At 33.9% G+C, this 17,678-nt stretch overlaps 2 long non-coding RNA genes across 2 annotated transcripts in view; one reads left to right on the top strand and one right to left on the bottom strand.

Moving 5' to 3' along the window:
* LOC140695698 (uncharacterized) overlaps positions 1–17,678 on the top strand; it is a 331,090-nt gene that overhangs the window by 229,228 nt on the left and 84,184 nt on the right. The window lies entirely within an intron of this gene.
* On the bottom strand, positions 2,648–17,004 carry LOC140689787 (uncharacterized). Its single transcript, XR_012064899.1, has 2 exons — positions 16,845–17,004; positions 2,648–2,751 (listed from the first exon to the last, which is right to left on the bottom strand). It is a non-coding gene; the product is annotated as an uncharacterized lncRNA (long non-coding RNA).

Below are 17,678 nucleotides of genomic sequence, written 5' to 3'. Positions count from 1 at the left end.
TTCTGTATGTCTCCCTGACCTAAATGGGGAAAGCGAAATATTTGGCTAATTGAAGATTCTGTTAAGTGAGAATTTCTTCTCCAGTTTTGTTGAGATATAATTGACATATAACATTGTATAAGTTTAAGGTGTGCAACGTGATGATTTGATACATGTAGAAGTGACTTATGTCTAATCTTGGAAATGAGAAATCCCAGTACAGAGCTCCAGCAATCCCAATAACTAAAACATTTCTAGTCACATATGAATGATTATTCATTATGTAAATAGCACCTAAAATGTTGATTCATTCTTAGATTGGGATTGATCTATCTGTTACAGTAATTATATTCAGTCAGTGAGCACTAGTTCAGGGCCCACCTAAAGAACAGTGAACGATTTGTTTCTTTAAAATTGATACAACGCTCAGTTTAGCTACTTCAAGTCTAGTCAAGTCACATACTTTTTAAAAGATCTCTGTTTTAAAAGTTTGACCCCACAGTCCTTTTAAATTAAAAGGAGTCTCTCATATTTGCTATAACATATACCCCTTTCATATTTTTTCAACAATGACTCATGGGCAGTAATAGTTTTATCTTTTAGACATCTTCAGATATTTGATATCAAAGGCTTACTTTTTCATAGATATGAATTAATGAATGGATTTGAAGTTTCTTAGTGAGCTGTGTATTCAACAAACATTTATTTGGATATCTGTTATATACTAAACATTATTCTAGGTTAGTTGTGGTCTATCATGCTTAAATATTATAATGTTAAATGTTTAATATAGTGTTATTGACATATTTATTAAATATTTAATATAATATTTAATATATAGTATTTCTTTATATTCATACATATCCAATATAAGTAATATATGTTAAATATGTATAAATGAAGTGTAGATTTAAATCTATGTAGACAGTATTTAGATATATTTTTGTTGCTATAGAAAAATGGACTTTTGGCTATTCAACTCAGAACTCATGAATTCCCTTGGCACTCTAAAGTATTTCATTCTTATCACCATTTCAGATAAAATCATGTCAAGATGAGATATACAGATTGAAGAAGTTGGAAGGTGGGGGCTAGAAAAGGGAAGGAGAAGATGATAAGAATTAGGGCTATAAGTTCTGGGAAAACTATTTCTGTCTCAAGGACTATATAGCCTTAAGATTTAATGTATGAAACAACTCGAGGCAAATTTCCTTTACATAGTACATGGGGATTTAAAGGTAATTATGGATAATTCTATCAAATACAAACCAAATATTTCAGTATTTGGACACACTGGAGCTCCTGCATTTGTTACAGGGTTAATAGTGCCGGTTGATGACATGACATAGATCACTTAGAAATCTAAGTGAATTTTGAGCACTTGCCTCTAAAACTTTAGTAGTTGCTTTAGAATTAATTATAAATTAGCTTATAAACTTTTCACATATTATTACATTTTGTTTCTCTTGTATCAACAATATACCCCATGTTCAGTTGTTCTAAGAGCAGTCTTCTCTTATTAAAATACTATTGAGTACTATTTCTCTCTTTAAGGAAATCTTTTTTTTTTCAGAGGCAATTTATGTTCAGAAAATAAACAATAAGAAAATAAAAAAAACTTGTACTGTTAGAGGCAAATATTTTTTGAAGAAGTTTTTTGTATGTATGTAAATATTGAAATTATTTAAAATATTGTGTCATATGTTTGTTTATCCTACTTAAAAACTGTTGAACATTTGCCCCATTATTCTTTAAGATTAAATATATTAACTTCCTTTAATATTAACATAAAATTTTCTAAATTCACAGTTTTTGTCAAAGTTTAAAAAAAGATATTATTAGTCTTCAAAATTTACAAAAGTTTAAAGTGCATTGTACCCATATGCAGCTAAGAAATTGCCAAACCAATACATATATTTCTAAACATATGGTGAAAAAGCGTTGCCTTTGGCTAAAACTGATCTTGCCAATTTTGAGGCCACAGAGTAAACTTTTTCCTTACTAGCTGATAAAAATCAATTCAATTCAGAAGACTTAACAGCCCCTAAGCAATCCCTAGTGTTCCAGATCCACACCATAAAATCTATGCAGGCTGCTACTTCTCCATGGTTTTACCATGTGTCATCTTTAAGCAAGATGAAGAATTTGGTTCTTGTTTCCTTGTGATTATAAGGAATTGTATGATTATAAGGAAATGTATGCAAGTGATATGTGGATGTTGTGGTGGCTCCCTGAGGTGAACGATTATAGATACCCTTGCCTGGGTCTCATATATTGTCCTAGAATGTGTGTTTTCCCCTCCCATTCCTATGTGGCTATTCATTCAGAATCTACCTTTCATGAATAGAAAAGTCAGGACTCATTGTGAGTTTTATGTGTGATGGTGAAATTCTACCAAGCCTTCCTTTTTCTCTCCTCTGCCACATCTTCCTCACCACTGTACAAACTACACACACTGTGGCTATCCATTCAGGCAAACTAGGTTAGTCTGTAAGTAACAAACGCCCACATCTCTTAGCTTTAAACAACAAAAATTATTCTTGCTCATACTACATGTCCATCATGGGTTGCCTGGAGATTCTGATTCTTGTTATTCTCACTTGGATCCCAGGCTGAGAGAGTACCCTCTGGAAACTGGCAATAGAGAGGAAAGAAGGAGCATGGTGAATTGTGCACACTCAGACTGCCATTTATCACATTTCGTTTGCTGAGATAAGGCATACAGCCACACGCAACTTCAAGGGAGCAGACAATTGCAATCCTGCCATGTTTCTGGAAAGAGAGACATAAGTATTTGGTGAACAATACTAATGACTACCTAGTCCCTTGTTCACCATCCCAGAACCCCTCATGGAGAGATAAAAATGTATGAAGGGCTTGAAACTTAAAAATATCCTATGGTTTTACTCATGTGGTAAGAATAACAAAGAATTATGTACTGACATAGCCATTTGCCTTTTTGATCAATAAAACAGTAATAATAATTTCTCAAGTCATCCCAAGTATTCCATGATGTGGATAATAGACTGCAAGCTTTTGGAATCAAAGGTAGATTTTGTTTACTGTTAATTTTGAGGGGTTAACATACAATAACTTTTGGAGAGAAAACATGTGAAATTTGGACCTGGATGACCCTCACCCTGGAATGGAATAAACTGTTCTTGAAGCTGGGTCTGAATATGGTCGCTGCCTGGAGCTTTCCTTCAGCAGCGCATGTAGTTCTATTGAGTTACATCTCTGAAGGATCGGTGATTTCTACACAATTAACCTTGACTTTGAGAAGGAAATTTTCCTGAATACTATGTGGGAGGTGGTAATTGCAAGTACTTTTAGCATTTCTTTAGCTTAACAATCAGCCCTATGGGAAGTAGATTTTGTTTTCCATTTAGCTCCTTATTTCAATGGACCACTCTGTATCATTTAACACTCTGACCACTCCCACTGTCTTGAAACATTGTCCTCTCCTAGGTTCCATGATACTATCTTTCTTCTCTTGATGAATCCTCTTACTCAAGTTCTTTCATTTGCTTGTCCTCTTCTCCCTTCCTCATTAATATCAACATTCTGCACATTTTCCTTTGCTTTACTTTCCTTTACTTCCAAAATCTCAAACTCTTTTCTCCTTTCAATTGCCCCATGGCAGCTGCTTTACTTCAGACGTTAAAGTTGCTCACTGGGACTGTAATTCACTAGCATCTTAAGTCTGCCTGCTTTGAATCTCTGTTCATGTTGCAGTTTTGTCACTTTCCAGGTAGATTTCTTATATAGGACAAATATAAACTATTAGTATAATCATCAAAAGTGTTCAAAAAGTGACTCACTTTTATTCTTCGAGTTTAACTTCCTGCTATACTCATCAAAGCCAAGTCTGCAATCATAAATGCACAAGGCTCCAAAGAATCCGCATGGAGCAGTGGAAAGACATGAATTTTGAGGGTCAGGTATACCCAGATTCAAATCCAAGATTTGACAATTATGAATTATTTGACCTTGAGCAAGCTCTCTGAACATCTGTTTTATCCTTTATTCAATGGGAATGATAGCCATGATTCACATAACTATTTTGAATATTAGGTTTGATACATATAAATTACTTATCACCGTACTTTTTGGAGCATAGTAGAGTTTTCATAAATGGTAGTTATCTGCATAGCAAATTCATTTTCATACTTTAGAATTACACAATTCTCAATGCCTACCACTTTCAACTTGCCCTTCTAGGAAAAACTGCCTTGCTCCTTCTAGTACCCTACTCAATAACACGTTATAAGTGATTCTTGTATAGGGGATGCTATTGACTTCGACCAAAAGTGTACTAAAATCCAAAACAACCCATCTTCCGATTGGCTAATGACTATGAAGTGGACTAGTGTGGAGGGTTCTGTCCAATACTCTGGTACCCTCTAGGATCTGGACTAGGAAATACGGATAGAATTGACTAACAGTAGTAAGTGGTCAGTCTGTAGTAAGAGAACTGTCAACATGGAGAGGGCCATGAAGCAGGAAGATGAAACAAAGTCGTCATGAAAAGGACAGAGAAGGTAGTTGGCACTTTGGGATTTTTTTGGTTCCAGGTGACTTCCTGATTCTCTATCTAGTTAAAGTACTCCATACAAAATATATATATATCTCAAGCTCAACACGATACTGAGTCTCTTCTCCTTGCAGCCAGCTCAAAGATGTGTCTCCTATGTTACCTTTAAGAGGGCTCTTCTGACTCCCCCACAGGAGTAGTTATTTGGGATCCCAGAATATTTTATACATATATCCTTTATAGAACACATTCTGACAATCTCTACTATTTGTCCCAACACAATGAGAATTTCTGTCTTTTTAATTCTAGCACATAATCTATTTTGTGGCATACCGTAGGCAATGAATGAGTACTGATTTATGAATAATATATGAATTAATAAATGAATTCTTGCTTATTCCCACAGAACTCAGAATTTACACATTACTTATGGGCATAAGTGACTTAAAAATAGTACACCTGTATTTTAAAATTGAGTGATTTCTTTAGCTTCTCCTCAGAATAACTGATGTTAGTTCACCTTGTTCAGATTAAGAGAGGGAGAAAAGAACAAGCCACAAAACTTTTCTTTCCTTTCTAACCTGAGATTAACATGGGCTTTTATGTAACGCATTCCTGCTACATTCTGTGAAAATGGAGAATTGTGAACTGCACTGAAGAAAGAGTAAAACTGGTTAAGTGAATTATATAATTAAGTTCTGCATCCTAACACTCCATGAATTTACAGGGTCTATTGTGTAATTAGTTTACAAAAGAAAGAGCATTGGAGTTATTTACGACAGATGTTCACCTAACTTAAAGCAGGAAGAGTGTATTTATTTCTATGTAGTTGTTACAATGTAATTTAAACCATAAAACCACCTTATCTGAGTTTCAAAGCCCGAACATAGTTTTTCTTTTTTTGGCCTTACTGACTGCGTTACTCTTCACTGATCATGCAAGGATCCACAGGTTGTCCACTGTAGGCTTGCCAGATATTTTAGTAAGGTTTTATTTATTCTCTTGCTCCACTTCTCAGTGAATGATGAGATAAATCTCTGAAAAATTGTATATTTGTTGGCAGAAACACACGTAGAATATGACTGATGACAGAAATCACTTTTGTGCCTATGTTCTGAAAGTGGCTGAGAAGGAAGAATAAGTAGTTCAATCAGCATGTGCTAAAAGATCAGAGTTCTATGTGTGGGTAGTGTGTGAACCATTGCTATCACCTTGTAGACAGTGAATATGCAGGAATATAACTGTCCTCTGATCTTCAGATTGCCTTTATACGACTTTATATATGTTTTAAAAATGTAGATGTGGAGGATTCACAGTGTGGTTTTACTGTGTGCCATGTTGGATGAAGCTGGTCTCAGGCTACCCACCCCCCACTCCTCCCATGGTAAATCTGCTGGAGGGAAAGTTCTTACAGCAAACAGTAGTTGGATTTTCAGAAAACATGCTCTATCTCTTCACTCAAGGCATGGGAAAATATGCCCAGATGTCAAATGTCTGCTTCAATCAATTCAGCTTATTCCACCCATAATCATTTGCTTGTTATAGGAGATTTCCGACTCCTCCATAATGGCTTACTTGGATCAGGGCAATATTATTCAGGGATTTGACAACATGTGCAAACTCTTTTTGAATTAATTTTCAAAGTCTTTTGTGAGTGGTGTCAATTTGGCAACCAGTGTTCTTTCATGTTTGTAGGCTCAAGGTCTAGGGTTTGGAGGTTGTTAATTTTAAGAATTTCCTCTTCAACAACTACCTTTCACCTTCCAGAAGACAGAAGTACTGAGAGCATCAGAATGTTAGAGTTACAACAGGGAAGGGGACATTGAGGTTGTAAGACTGACTTTTTGACTCTGACAAGAACTTTTAATAGCAACATAATTTGAGAGTAAGACTGAAGCTTAGAATCTGCCTCATTCAAAGTCTCCAAATGCTCACAAAAAGAAACTTTTCACCTGTAAATGTGGTACTTTTTATAAAATGTATCATTTATACTACAGTAATCATTTCATGGCTGTATTATACAAAAAAAGATAAAGTGAAAACATTATTGGCTAATATTTTTAAATGTTTTCTAAAAATAATTTATAAAAATTGAACTACAGAAGACAGAAAACATTTCACAGCTTAATTTTGCTCACTGTTGACCTGAAGACATCATGAAATAGCCTCATGTCCACTGCATTGGGTTCAGTACAGTGTAAAGAAACCTTAAGCTAAAGAAACATGGCCCTTTTTAACCAAGGACTGTTTTGTAGCTAGTGGTCTTGTGAAACTGTCACCCAAAGTCCCAGGGAGTCTTCTCCTTTATACTGAAGCCTGTAACTCACTTTAAAATTTTTCAGAATAGAAAGAATGTCCAGCAAGATGGTGTTTCAGAAAGTAGATCTTTTCTACATTGGCATTTCATTTTAATAACTGATTCATTATAGATACTTTCACAGAAATCACTAAGGTTGTGGTCAGTAAACATCTCTTAACATTCTCCCCCTTTTTAAAGAAGTTTAATATTAAGGATAAAAAGACTTAATACATTTTTTATATAATGTATCAAATAGGTATCCAGACATATTTGTGGGAATCTGTGATCTAAAATTGAGCTCTAAAATTTAACTTCCATTTTAGATGCATCTTTAACTAATTCATCTGCTACAATTTGTAATTTTCTGTGTTAACAATTTTTAAATCCTCACTAATTTTACATCGAAAGGAAATTATTTCTTAGGTTCCTATTATCAAAGGAAAAAGTAATACTTTTCAATGACAGTTAACATTATTTGCAAAATTATTATAAATTCCTTTATACTCTTTCAGGTTTTTGTTCTTTGACTGTATTTTCAAGGACAAATGAGAATGTGATCAGAAGAACTTCCATTAACATAAGATAATTCTTTTATTTAAAGGACAGATTTTAAAAATTTTAATTGGGGATGATAGCCATAGAGATACTGCTTTGCTATTATGTTGGTGTTGCCTAAGTAAACATACACAATTCTTTCCTGGCAAAGTGTTGTCTACAATCATGTAGATTTTATTGTAATGTCTTATTAGTTTTTCATTTTCTTTGACGTAATAAGTCAAAACATAGTTCTATAAAATTAGGTTTTATTGCCTTCTTGTTTGTTAAGTCAAAATTCCTTTCCTTAATATTGCTTAAATACAGTTAGGCTTTTGAGGTTTAAATTCCTTTCTTTAATAAGAATGGTTATGCAATTTAAGTATTTCCAAATAAAAGATATGGCAGTGGTGATCCACATTTAAAACCATCCAAATTATTTATAGAATTTGCTAATAACTCCTAATTTCTTTAATAGTAAATCTGTATTTTAGTTGAAAATCTGAAGTTTAAAGATAATATATTTGTCATATCAAATACATGAGAAGGACTCTAGTTTCTAGACATATATTGATATTGCTGGACTGGTTATAGACAAAAAACCTAATTTCTATCTCTGATCTTCCTTATTGGTTTGGTTTCCTTGATTTCTCACTATTATTGTAATTTCTATAGGATATTTAATCTATAGAAAAAATACTTGATAGATTTGGGTCAGTGGCAATTTGGATTTCTAGGAGATGTTTGTATTAAGAAAAGATGTGCTCACATGCTAGAGACACAATTAAAAATTTTTTTAAAAAAGTATTCACTTAAATGTTTTTATGCTCTTACAATGAGCTAGGTACTGCCTAGGTGTTAGGAATATGTGAATACATATTTAAAGATTTTCTGGTTTTAAGGAAATTATAACGTAGGACAGATATGTAAAATACTAATTGCAATACCCAAACATGAAGGGCTGCCATAGATACATAAACATGCCTTCCTTTGTGGTAAAAATGACTGAACATTGATAATTTTATATAAGCCAGCCAAGTGCAAAAAAATAGAACAACACAGAAGATAAGAGAAAGTTGCCTGAGAAAATTGATGAAAGTTTCAGAGAGAATGTACTACTTAAGCTGTTATCTGTGTGATAATTTTTTCTACTGTTCTCAACTAAGATTAGTCTGTCCTTATAGCAGTACCACTTTACTTTATTAGTTGTAGTTTTACAATATGCTTTAATACTTGCTAAGGCAAGGTAATCAAATTGCTTTTTAAAATAAAAGATACTCTGATTCAGTATTCTTTCAGAAGATTTTGGTAATTATTTTGCCAAGTTCTTCCTCTTCCCAACTCCTCCAAATTGAGATTTTGTTTGGAGTAGATTGTTATAATTTTGTTTCTTTAAATAAAGCACCTCTTTTATTCCATGTTCCATCTAGGATTATTACATATTTCTCTACTTAAAAGCTTTGGAGAATTATTTGTTTCTTCTAAGTAGGTATATTTTTAAGTATTTTATATGTTTGGCTTACAGGATATTTAGTCCTGTACAAAACGTTCTGGTCCATGCCAAAATGTGCTTGAAATTTAGTCCTGTCCAAAATGTCCATGAGCATATTCGGTCCATGCCAATGGTTTTAGACAGGACCAAATATCAAAGACCTTTTGACATAACCAAATAACTCCGTGGATGTTTTGGACACGACCAAATGTTCCTGCAAATATCAAGGCCCTTTTGGTGTGGACATCTTATGGACATTTTGGATAGGACCAGATATCAAGGACCTTTTGATATGAACTAAATGTCTGCCAGTCATTTGGTTTAAAGTAAAAAATAAGTCCTTTCCCATGTACTATCCATTGTCATTGCTGATAAATAAACTTGCATTTTTTTCAAGGTATTTATATGTCCAGCCACTGTGTTGAATTTCTTATCAATTGTAATAGATACTGAGCAGATTTTCTTGGCCTTTCTAGGATGCATATATCTCAATTTCAGATAATGATAAAAATTTATCCTTTATTTTAGTATTTAACCTCATGAGTGTCTAATGTTTTATTACATTGGTCATATATCCCAGATCAATAGTAAATAAATTATTATTTATTTTTAATTTTTCAAAGATTTGGCATCAAAGAGTTTTGTTATGTTCTCTGGAAAGGGTCTACAATACAGATATTCTGTTAACAATTAAATATGATTTTATTAATCTGAAACTGAGGATACATATTTTCAAAATCTAATGTGAATATAAGGTTATTTCTTATTTATTAGGCTATGAACTGAGGGAGTACCTATAGATGAGGGCCAATAATTTTTTTATATAAAAGCTTTGATTTGATTAAAGAATTTTTAAAAAAATAAAAGGTTGACTTGCATAATTAAATACGGGATAACAAAAACACTTTGCATCTATACATCTTTTCCAAGTTTAAAGAAGCTTTTCTGTAACAGCCTCATTTATTCTTTAGTGTTTATTGGTTTTGTTCTTAATTGAGCTACAAAAAAGGTGAATTTGTGGTGTTAGCAGAGTCAGGAAATATAAGAATAAGTGATTTGTAGCAAAAATAAGGCCTTCATTTGGTGACAAACTTTGAAGTACCTTGTTAATTCATATAGAGAAGTTTAATAGAGAGTTGGAAATATGTCTAGAGTTTAGTAAATCTGGACTGGGGATATAGAAACAATAGCAATGGTGAACAAATACATGAAAAACAAACCAAGGATGGAATTCTTGGTAACATGGGTATCGAAAAGGAAAAGGGAAAATGAAGAGCAAGTAAAAGGTAGTGAGAAAGGATGGAGTAAGACATAGGAAGGGAAAAGGAGAGAATGGATAGTAACAAAAGCAGGAGAGAGTTTCAAGATGGGAGACGTTTGGTATAATTCAACATTCATTCCTGGTTAAAACAAACATGTCCCAGCAAATTTGGAAGAAAAGATCAGAATGAAGCTAACGTAATAGTGATACCTATATCAAACCACTAGTAAACAAAACTCACACTCAGAAAAATATTTGAATTACTCTCTACGTTGTTAATCACAGAAAGAGACTTCATGTGCTGAATTATCTGAAAGCAACTTGGGAGATACCTCAACTCCCTTCTGAGATCTCCTTTGCATATTGCCAAGAAGTCAGGAGTTACAAGTCCCTGAACCCTTTCCCCATATGGGTCTGCATTAGAATCTGCAAAGGGGAAGCACCCAGGTGAAATCTGGAAGGGGAAAGGAAGGAGGGATTCGTTTTCCTCAGAGAAAATTGTACTCACAGACATACAAAAAGAGAAAGTATCAACAAACATTTTTGGATGAAAAGACAAAATAAAGACGTAAGATCTTCAGAATAGAACTTAGGTAAAAATTTCTTACGTATACTTGGGGTGGCGGAAGAGTTTTATAAAGTGAAGCAGATGTAGAGAAATAAATTGGCAAAAGTAGTCAACAAAAAATTAGAAGAAAACTGAGGGAAAACTTGCTATATGAGATGACAAAGAATACTTAGAGAAATACTGTTTTATAACACGGTAGTATTTGTCAAAAAATAGAATATAATATAAAGTGCCCTCAAATAGACTCAGATATACTTAATAAGTTATAATGTTAAAATGGTGAAATTCCCAATTAGTGGAGCAAGAATAATTATTCTATAAATAGTACTGGAGCAATGGACAACCAAATAACATATCATATACCAAAATAATTGGATATAAATTTAAGACCTGAATATAAAACATGAAACAATAAAATGATGGGAAGATAATCTAAGTTAGATTTTTACAAATATTAGAGGCAGAAGGCCCTTTTAGGCATTAAAAACAAAAGATAACAACAATTATTTATTCAGCAGTTCTTTGTTCCAAGCACAATGTCAAGTTCTCCACATGTAAAACTTATTTAATCCTCACAAAACCCTACAGAATAATAGTAGTAGTGCTGTAAACAAAACGAAAAGTTACATGATACCCAGTGCATAATTTGCAATATATGTGGAAAGGGGATAAATCTTTAATAAATAAATAGCACTTTCAAGTTAGTAAGAAGTAAATTAACTCACCATTAGTAAAATGGGCAAAGAATATAAACTGACAGTTCCAAAAAGTAGAAATTCAAGTGGCCAATGATCACCCAGAAACCTGTTCAGTTTCATATGGTGGAAACTGTTTTGGTTGTTTGCATTCCTTTCATTGAACTCCCCTAAGAGTTCCCTCCTGAATGCCCTTGCAGCAATGTTTGAACTATGGACAGTCAAACTGGACCAGTGAAGAGTGGGCATCCATCTGGACTGATCAAGGTCCTTCATCCACAAATTTACATTTAAATATTTGATAATGCTTATCTAAAAGCTTTCAAAATAGTTTCAGGATAGAACCAGTAATTTTATAACTAAGAGATTTTTTTCTAAATAATCAGTGTATACATAAGAATATGTTTAAAATGGAAATAATGGAAAATGACTTTAAATGTTCAAAAATAGGTCATTGGTTAAAAAAAAATATGGTACTTGACATAACAGAATTCTATGGAGTCTAAAGATCATGTTTTGGAATAGTGACCAAATATACAATGCCTCTATGGATCAGACAGGGAATGTATATCAGTAGTATAATTTGATTACAAGCATATATACATACAGTACGTGACTTGTGGGGATCATGGTCAGCTAGAATGTTCATGTCCTTAACTAGAGGGTAAGCGGCTACTTAGTCCATAAATTAGTATTAATGATCACAAAATGATCATTAATGTTAAGATTAAATATCTTAAAATAACTCATTAATGCATTCCTTCGTTTATCCAGTCAATAAATATTAAGTGGCTACTTAGTGCCAGGCATTTTTTAGGTGGTGTGGGGTTACATCTAAGAACAAAACAAATATTACATACTCTTGAAGCTTATATTCTAGTAGGGGAAAAGCAGACAATAAACAAACAAACAAAAAATAAAGCATATAGTCAGGCTAATAGTAATAGTGCTATCAAGAAAAATAAATTCTGGAAGGACAGGTTGTTCAGGGGTGAGGTTTGGGTTGAACTATTAAATCAGGCAATCCTGGTGTATCACACTGGAAGGGACCTTTGTACAAATGCTTCATGGAAGTGAGGGACTGAGTTACTCTGAATCTGCAGAAAGAATGATACTTGAGAACAGCAAGGAGCGACCTTTGTAAAGATTTTAGTTTTCCTCTTGATGTCATAGGAGGTCACTGGAGGATTTTAAGCAGATGAATATTTGAGACCTCTGGCCTAGGTTTGAAAAGGCTCGCTCCTATTTCCCTAAGAATAGAGCATGCAGGTCAATGTTAATTGCCTCTCCAGATCCCTTCCCAACCTTTCCCCACCCTTCGTCCTCAGGGCTACTTTGCCTTCTGCTTCCATTGTGTGCAAAGGGAGGCATTTGCAGGAGATTTGTTAAGAGGATGACAGATTTGGGTATTTATCTCTGTGGCTACCTTCTCTGCCAAGTCATGGTTTTGGTAGTATCTATTTTATCCACAGCTCACATCATTTAAAATGCTAAGTAACATAGGGTTGTAAAAACTTAATGATGTTTAGTGTTTGGTTATATGTAGGTCCCATTCCTCTTGGTATTATTGTAATCAAAATTTTAAGTGCACTTTTTAAAAGTTGTCCCTCAATCCACTTCTCATTTTATAGAGCTGCATGCTAGTGACCATGTGTTAGGTTCTCTTTCTGCTGGGGTTTCTTTGGATAGGTATCTCCATGATCATATCCTTGATGGTAGAAGAGAAGAGCCAGTGCTCTGCCCTTGCCATTTTGGGAGGTCTGCACAGCAGTAAACCGTGGCACTCAGCCCACGTTTTTACCCGTAAGAAAAATATACGCAAATAATAAGAAACAGCTGTTGCTTTTCTACATTGCCCCAGTGTCGTATTTAGCCTATAACTCCTGCTCATGGACCTTATGCGCCACACTAAAACTCGGGAAAAGACTGTGCTGGTAGGTCCAGTTGAGTATGTTCATTTCCCTTTTTACTGTAGGGAAAAAACTATGTTGGGCAAATTTCTCTTGTGGCTTGCATTTACTGGTGGCATTTAAAAAAGACTATTTCCACAGTCAACCTTTCTTCTCCCCAGCTGGGCTCAGTTATCATTCAGGTTCTTTTTTTTTTTTTTTTTTCAAATTGGTTTTCTCATTCTTGGTCTGCGGCTGACTTCCCTCTGGGAGGTTGGCGATACCGCCCAGTAACCGGAGTGAGTGCCTGATTAAAGATTGCAGCTAATGTCGTTTGGGATGGACACGATGTTGTTATGCTTTCATGTCCCTTTTTTTCATCTAATAGTTTCTTATTAGTTAAAACCTTAAGTAAGGCATGTGAGTTTCTTGGAAATGTTAAAACATTTCTTTTTATCTACTATACTTTAATGCCAGATTGTGTGTAGGCTAGTGACCCAGAAAAGCCATTTACTGATAGATAGTGTGTAATTTAGCCAAACTGGTTTGATTACATTGCTGGGTATGATTTAGGCCCATGGAAGAGTCAACCAGCAATTTGATTGAAGCCACACTCCACCTTGTCATCCACAGATCAGAACAGAAGCCTTAATTAGCTTTGTTGATTAAGCAAAAAATCTAGCTTTTGTTGGTTACCTAGAAGACTGTATATCACAGGAATCAATACGGAGTTGAAAGTTATTTTTGTAAGAAGAATAACAATCACAGGGAAATAGATCTTTTCTTCTATTTTCTTCAATTAGCTTTGTATTGACAGCATCCATTTTTGATCAAATGACAGACTGCTACTGAATTATTTGTTGGTTCAGAATGAATATTAATTTCTCTGAGTTATGTTCTATTCACTCTTAGCTAGAGGGCACCCACTTTGGAAATGGGGTTGTAACTTTTACCCTTGGTTCCTGGGACATTGAGCAAGTATTGGAAGGTATCTTTCAGAGATTAAAAAGAGGACTTGAATAAATTGGAGTTCATTGTATTGATGCCTTTGGGATAGCAATCTTTTTTGCTAATATTTTATTTGCCAAAGAGTTGAAATGATAGACTAGATCATGAAAATGTCTTTTAACAAAATAATTTGAGAAATCTATTTACTTAACAATTGGAAGACATGGGATAGAGAACCTCTTAGAGGAGTTACTCTAGTGTATACCACTTCTTCCTCCTAGTCTTGCTGGCTTGGCTTTACCTCCTCAGGCTCTTTAGGAATAACCTCTGCCAGCTTGATACAACTATTTTTAAACTTACCTGTTTGTACCTTTATTGGAAATATTGCTGAAGCATGGTCTTTTTGTTGGCCACTTATTAAGAAAATAACCAGATTATTTTTCACATTATGTGGAACAGGAGAAATTGCATTAACTTATATTTTAGTTGGTCTTTTATTCTGAAGGCTTAATTCCAACCAAAATCTTTATTTTTGATAAAAGAAGGATCTTTTCTACTTATAGGGACTTTTTGAGCTGCTTTACTTGGACTTTTTGTTTGATTTGGTTTGGTTTTTGATGGGCAGAGAGAACAAAAAGTGGGGAAATATGATAATCTTTGTGTTAACTTTTTTCTGACAACATCCACGTTTTGGTAGGTAAACCCCAGAACACTCTAAAACATGACATATCTGGTTTGCGTTCTCACAGAAAGGAAGAAAGGAAGGAACTGTCAGATGTGTTAGGATATATTCTACAAAGTTTTGTGGGTATTATTTTAGTGCCACGTTATTACTAAATTAATAAGATGTATTGGGATGTAGTTTAAATAGCCCTGGGTTTGGAATCCAGAAAACCTGTGTTATGGTCCTAGTTTTGCTGCTCATATTCTGGGCTAATCATCTTGCCTTTTTGCAAATAAGCTGACAGTAGAAAAGATGAGTGACTTTCCCAAGGAGATTATTAAAGTCTACCCTGGTTTATTCTAAACTTGAACTTGCTTGAATCTAGCACCTCCCACCTTATTTAATCAGGAAACCATACCAAATAACATACTGTAGAACAAGAGATTGACTTAAAGCTATTTAGAAAATACTGGAGTAGATGATCATTCTGCTTAGTTTTAACATTTATGATTCCATGAGTTTATATAGCAGCTAAAGTCAGAAAATATTTTGTATTGTTTCAGTTTAAGTGCCTTTACTATTTATAGAACTTTTCTAAATGGATGTAGGAAAAGGGATTTCAGGAATGAGACTTTGGCTAGCAAAGATGGGAAGAGTTGGTATTCCTCTAGCTCTGTGTCCTGAATTTTAAAGATGTTAAATGTTATTGCCTATCAGAGAATTACTTTCGAATCAGAGAGGAATTAAAACTTAACACTACCTGGTTTATCCAACCACTGGTTGGTCTCTTTCTGGAAGAAGAGAACAAATGAGTTTTACTTATTTTAGAGCTCTTCTTGAATGTTACTCTATATATTTAACTAAATCTTTATATATTTAACTAAAACCCAAACTACCAAACATTTTCAGGGACCGCTGTATTTCTCTCTTACCATTTGCTTCCTCTGGGAACATGGATTTTATAGGATGGCTTTCCTTTTTGATCCATGTTAAAGCAATCATGAAAAGCGAGCCATCATAAAAATTGTTTTTTCAAAGCAGAAGATGTGACTGGTCTCATAAAGGTGAGTGGGTGGAGGAAGGAGCTAAATAATACTGACCATAATTCAGTTAGGTTTGTAATCAAGACTAAATGGAGATCAAAAAGGAGGAAATGGGGATTTAGTCTTCACACAAATAAAATGTTTCAAAAACAAGGGACAACTGGATGAAACTGAATAGGCTAAAGAGAAAGAGCAAGGAAATGGTAGGAGTGGAGACAGATGGAAAAGGGAGGAATTCTAAGAAATAAATTACAGGCTTTCTGTTTGAGGGATGTACTTCCTGCGTAAGTAACTTTACAGAAACTCAACTATTAATGTACATAGTAGCACCCAAGAAGTTTAATGAGAAAAAACAGCTGAGAACTTGTGAATGCTCCTTTTTCTCTATTTTTTACCCCTTCTTCTATAGCCTCCATCCCCAAATATTGTGCAATTCTAATTCAGTTTGAAAGAATTGGATCTCATTAGCTCTAAATGAATAATTGGATGCCTTAGTCAACTATGACTTTCTGAATATAATTTTTAGTACTATCAATTTCATGGATAAATTGGTTATGTAAATATGACAATGCTTCATCATTAGTTTTAAATTTTCTTTTTATTTTTTTGCCTATGGCAAAAGTTTCAAGCAATTCTTAAAGGTGTATAATGAGTCTCCCCCTATGCAGTACTTCAGCCCCCATTGTATTTTTGTATTTTTCCCAACAGTAGAATTGTTAAGAATTTTACCTTGAACCTATGTACTTAAAACATAGTCTACAATTAACATTTTACAGTGCTTTCTTAAACACTTGTGTATCCTATTAATCTAACTTAATTTGGATGCATTTCAAAGTAAACTGCAGACATATAACCTTCTAAATACCTTAGCACACACAACCAGATTTTGATACTTACTAGTATTAGACTTATTAGCACCATACTTTACTAGTTCTTACCTTAGATGAATAATTTATATACAATGAAGTATATAATTATTAGTGTATATTTTCTGAGTTTTTACAAATGCATGTATGTTTATAGACCAAATCCATTTCCAGACAGAACATTATCATCAGCCGGAAAGTTTCCTCATGACACTTTCCAGTTAATCTCTGTTGCTTCTTAGAGGCAAATGCTGACCTTCCTTTTGTTATTATAGTTTTGTCATTCTAGAATTTCATGTGAATGGAATCACATGGAATGTTGCCTCTTGTGTTTGGCTTTTGTTCTCATTCCACCAGCATAATATGTTTCAGTTTAAGCCATCTTTGGTACATCATTTGTTTCCTTTTATTGCTCAGAGTGCTGAGAATATCACAGTTTGTTTATCCATTTTCTTATTGGTGAGCACTTAGCTTTGTCCTGTTTTGGCCATCACCAAAAAAGCTTCTTTATTTTAATATTTTAGTGAGCTTATGTTTTCATTTCTCTTAGACAAATACTTGGTAATGGAGTTGCTGGGTTATAGAGTATGTATATCTTTAGTTTTATAACAAACTGTCATATCTTTTCCAAGCTGGCTATATATTTTATAATGTCACCAAAAATATGTATGAAAATTCCAGGCACTCAGATGACAACATCTGATATTACATCCTTTTATTTGAGTCTTTCTTGTAAATGTATAGTGTTATTTTGATTTTAATTGACATTTTCCTAATAGCTAATGATGTTGAGCAGGTTTTCATGGGCTTGGCCATTCTTTCACATTATTTGGGGTTATTTGTTTATTATTGAGTTGGTAGAGTTATTTATACTGTATATCAGTGTTTTGTCAGACATCTGTTTTG

Source organism: Vicugna pacos, chromosome 3, assembly GCF_048564905.1.
Source record: "Vicugna pacos chromosome 3, VicPac4, whole genome shotgun sequence".
NCBI lineage: Eukaryota > Metazoa > Chordata > Mammalia > Artiodactyla > Camelidae > Vicugna > Vicugna pacos.
The sequence above is the reverse complement of the archived record's forward strand: the minus strand, read 5'-3'. Positions and strand labels throughout refer to the sequence as shown.